The sequence below is a fragment of the Penaeus monodon genome, chromosome 11, assembly GCF_015228065.2.
Source record: "Penaeus monodon isolate SGIC_2016 chromosome 11, NSTDA_Pmon_1, whole genome shotgun sequence".
Taxonomy (NCBI): Eukaryota; Metazoa; Arthropoda; class Malacostraca; order Decapoda; family Penaeidae; genus Penaeus; species Penaeus monodon.
In genome coordinates, this window is record NC_051396.1 from 25,061,945 (window position 1) to 25,066,944 (window position 5,000).

General features: G+C 39.1%; 1 pseudogene; it reads right to left on the bottom strand.

Annotated features, from left to right (window-relative positions):
- The window catches only part of LOC119578516, a 12,747-nt pseudogene that overhangs the window by 5,398 nt on the left and 2,349 nt on the right, over positions 1-5,000 (bottom strand).

The following is a 5,000-nucleotide window of genomic DNA, read 5'->3' on the forward strand; positions in this document are numbered from 1 at the left end:
AAACAAAAAAATCATATCAAATCATGGGTGTAAGAAAAATGGTTAACGGTTCACAGTTAAAACAAATAAATGTGCTAATACATCAAGGCCATATAGCACTATGGTTAAGTATAGTACTGAGAATGTTAGGAATTAGTTAATTATTAGGTAAAGTTAAAGGTTTAAACAGTACTACCCCTCCCTACCGTTAATAAAAAAAAAAAAAGAAAAAAAAAAAAGAGAGTAGTATGGTAGTGAAAAGGTAGAACTGATAGGGTATATTATAAAGTAAAGGTTGTTAGAAGTTAAGGGGTTAGGAAAATTGTGGGAGATCAAAGAAAATGGCTAGTATGAGTTGTGGCATGCAAAGGCAGATGCTATATAATTTTCTGAATGTGCAAGATGGTCAGCTGTGCATCAAGCACATCGGAATCCAAATTGGGAAGAAGATTCAAGGTAACACAGTATAGTAGATTGACCATTCTTTCTAGGATTTTGCACAAGCAGATAGTCTGAGCAATGGGATGGTAGTCTTGAGGGAGGGTTCTGGATTTATTAGGTTTTAAGGAAAGGAAGAATAAGAGTTTCAAGCCAGTGAGGAGGAAAGTTTCCGTCATCCAAATATTGTTAAAGATTGTCAGTAGGAAGAATAAGGAGAATGATTTTGTAGCATACGTAATGCCGTCAGGGCCTGTGAAGTGGCTGTGAAGGCAGCACTCAGGAAGTAATTGTGAAATACGAAAGCATGTCTGAGGTGGAACAGAAGAAAGATGTAGAGGGAGAGCAGAGAGAGAGGTAACTGTAAGCCAGTCTGTTTCTATTGAAGCACCAGCATGGAGGATTGGGGAGCTGGTCAAAGGAAGTAGGAGAGAGGAGAACAGGGAAGTGATCATTATAGGGAAGTTCAGAACTGATCAATGAAAGTCAAGATGAAGGGAGGGAGAGCAAAGAGAAAGGTCAAGGCATGAAAAGGTTTGAGTGCACATGTCAAAGTGGGTGGGGTGAGTACAAAGGGGTAAAGTCAGTGTTAGAAAGAAACTCGGGAAGTAGTGGTAGAGTCACCCCAAAGAGTGTGGCAACAGGGGGAATATGAGGAGGTGGAGGATGCATGTCAGTGGCCACTTTGAATGCAGCCAGAATGGGGTTAGAGGAACTGGAGGATGGATCATAGACAGGAACTTTCTCTTGAGTTTTACTTAGGAAGTTAATTATGTCTTCAAGAGTTTCTGGAGGGGATTTGGGTTGGGAGGTTTGGGAAACAAGACTTTTTATGAGTTGAAAAGAAGGCATCTGAGGAGTAGAGGATGTGGAAGATGTGCAGATGTGGGAAGGATGTGTTTGAGAAGGTGGGGTGGAATGTTTGGATTGTCTGGTGCAATTGATACGTGAGGAATAGGGAGGGACATAGGGGCGTTGTGGATATTGGAGTATCTGAATTTAGAATGGAAAAAGGATTTGACAGGGAGATAGGCAAAGTAGAGGTGGGCAGTTGTCAAGTTAGGGAAGTGGTACTGAGGAAGATGTAGAGACTATTTGGGTAGAGGGGGATAGAAGTGGGGCGAGGGATGGTATTGGAGTAGGGAGTGATTGAAAAAAAACCTCATCAGCGTGATTCCTGTCTGGCCATTCTAGAGTGAGGCCAGGTCTGTATCTGAGAACTACTAACTTAGAGTCAAACTTGTAGGCAGGGCAGTTTGAACAGTCATGACTAGATTGGGCACAAAGAGGGCAGCAGGCTGTGGAGCATCAGTGCTTTGCAGGGTGGCCAAAACACCAACATTTCTGACATTGACAGGGTGGGAGTTGATATAGTCTGACAGGGCAAAATTGTCCTCCTATATAGACCTTACAGGCAAGGTCAAGTCTATAGAAGGTAATCTTGGATATATTGATGTGGGACTTACAGCGGCCACTGGGGGGAATAGCGTAGCACTGTACTGATACTGCATAGTAGTCAGTGAAGCAGGCAAGTATGTCATCTTTACAGTCTGATCAATCTTTGTCATAGATAGGGCAATCAGCCAGGGAGATGGAAACAGTTCCAATACATCTATTAAGGGAGGAATGGAGTTGGGCAGGAATAGGTTTACCAGTGAGGTCAACCAGGGATTGTGCATAAGCCTGGGCCTCAGATGTGACAAGGTGTGAGCTATCAAGACAACAGCAGAAGAAAACATTGCCTACTTATTTTTAGAGGCACTTTTGAAAGAGGAGGGTATTAATGGAGTTAGGGGCTGTTGGGGGGATTCATAAAAAAAATCTGTCCCATATGGCTGGGTTAAATGGGGTACTCAAAAGGTTTGAAGAAGTAGGAATTGTATAGACGCAAGGGTGGGTGGAGGGAGGTGTGGTGTGGAGTGAGATAGCACTATGGGGATGAGGGTAATAGGGTTAAAGAGTTGTAATAAGGGAGGAGGAAGAGGTAGAAAATGAAGACAATTGTTCAGTAGGTGTGTTGGAGGATAATGGAATGAGGAAGGGGTATCTTTTGAAGGCTGAGGTAAAACCTGGTAGATGATTAGGGATGGGTCAAGTTGACAGCTTGTGTTGACGAGAGGGGTGTAGTAGCAGTGGTCATGATCAAAGGAGAGTCAGGGGTCAATAACCAGAGTTACTAACCCCTGACTAGATACTAGATTCAGAGGCTAGTTGATAAAGCTTCAATGCCTCTCATAAGGGTACAAAATCTTCATTATTGGCCATGGTAAGCCTGAAATACATGGGGAAAATAAAAGGTCCACCCCTCAGGGTTCCTTGTGGGGTAAGGGCTAGACAATTAACCAAGGAATACCATGCCCATAGCTTCCTGAGGCCATTCATAACTGGCACAAAATCATCCTTTCAGCACAGCTCTTATACCTTAGGAATTGGACAGGGGAAGGGGTTGTGGAAGATAAGGAGAGGTAAGTAGAAGAAAAGACTGTGCAAAATTAGTTGAGTCAAGGGCTGAGGCCCAAGAGAGCTTCAGTCTCCGTCTCCTAAGCCCCCCATGACAACAACAGGCGAGGGATTAGAAAGAAAGAATATCCTTACTTGTTCTGGCTGCTGGAGAAGTTGATTAGAAGGAACTCTCTCTGTGTTTAAATTCTGTGTATTGACCTCCTTGGACATTTTACCTGTTATCTGGATCTGTCTCTACTGCTACTGATCTTGTGTTTCTAACTTGACTATTATATGGTTTTTCATATTCTTCTTGTACAGGTCTCTTATTTCTTTGTCTGTTTTGGGATGGTTATTTGTTACATTTTGTCGATAAGGATTGACAAATGAGTTTGTACTGACTGGTTTTGTTGGTATGTAACTGAATCTGAGCTCTGGTTAAATTACTTTTTGTATTTTCCTTATCAATCCTGACAGGTGGTTGTCCTGCAGTTTTGGCGGGTCCATTTCTCAGTTGTTTGTCACTCTAATACGGAGGAGTCTTCTGTTGCATCTATGTCACTACAAGTTGTGATAGTACTACAGCTATGAAGCATTTCTTCCAAGTAGCATTATGTGATACAAACTCATGGTGGTCTCTTTTAGTTTTATTTTTTATCACTTCAACTGTAACACGTCCATTCAAGCCCTTAGCTCTTTCCCTGTTGCTGGAATACTTTCCAGAGGCCTTTTTTTCTCGCATTTTTGTGACTGATATTGTTGTTCTTATCATCAACAACCTTTTGTAATCTTTTCTAAGAGCACAGTCTCGAACAAATGGGGCTGTGATTTGGAGATCTCATCACGAACTGCCTGTTTAGGTATTGTTTTCACTGTTAACTCCACCATCTGGTTACTGTTCTGGAATGTTTGTCGATGAATGACTTTATTCCTTGCATTGCGTTGCTCGCCATGAACTTAAAGAGGTCACTAATTGCTAATCCTGCAACAAAAAAGAAAAAAGAATTAAATACACACAACAAAAATTTTTAAGTTCTGGCAAGACAGCAATTGTATACCTCCCCGGCAATTTACTCCTATGTAAGGAATTGTTTCAGTCTACTTTCCTATATATACTAAATGGATATTTGTGTGCCTTTGCATCTGTGCAAGAATTGCACCAATTCTTGATAGGATTGGTGGACTTCAAACTCTAAACCATCCAATCCAGATCGCATCCAGTTTCAAGTGGATTTTGATAGAAAATATAACTGTGAGAAAAAAGGCTCATTGCAGACATCTTTTAAACAGTTAGATTTTTAAGTGAGTCTACATTCAAAGTGCCACTTAAAGAAATCTTACACACAGCATATTTAATTTTTCTTTATATGAGCTTAATCTACTACCTCACAATAATATCCTATTTTCTGTTTCCAAGTTTCAAGACAGATTCATGTCATATCTACAAAAATATGTCTGTATGATTAAATGATTATTACACAATTCATATTACATTATACACAGTTATTTTAATGATATTGTATGCATGACTGATAATGAAAGCAGAGACTCTTATATCAATTCAATTATAAATAGTAATTATTCATAAAAAGCAATATTTTCAAAGTAATCAAAAAGTAAGACATTTGAAGTCATGGTTGAGAGACAAGAGAATATGTAGGATGCAAGTTGATTAGTGCCTTCATCTTTTCTTCTTATTTAAATATATATATTTTTAAATCTTTGATGTGTAATTTAATTGTTAATAACTAACAACCTGTAGTTTCTGTTTCTAAAATATTGTAATATCAGTGAAACAATGATTAAACATGAAAAAAAGATCAATAATAAAAAAGCAACTGCATAACAACACTTGAAAGTATCATAATTAAAGACCAGGGACATCTAACAGTGTCTTACTACAGTTTTTGTACATTAAAATCTGGTTTTCTGTAAACAATAACACTCATTTGATCATGTATTTGCCATCAGTAAGCAGTTTCCTTAAAAATTACTTTCTTCTCATGAACTTGCAATGGAAATGCCAAAAAATTAAAGGTATCAAATACTGTCATTTTGTACATTATAGGCAAAGTTCACCTTGTACCACATGGCTGTGCGAAACAAAAATAATTGCAACCCTTCTATCAGTAAATATTCAT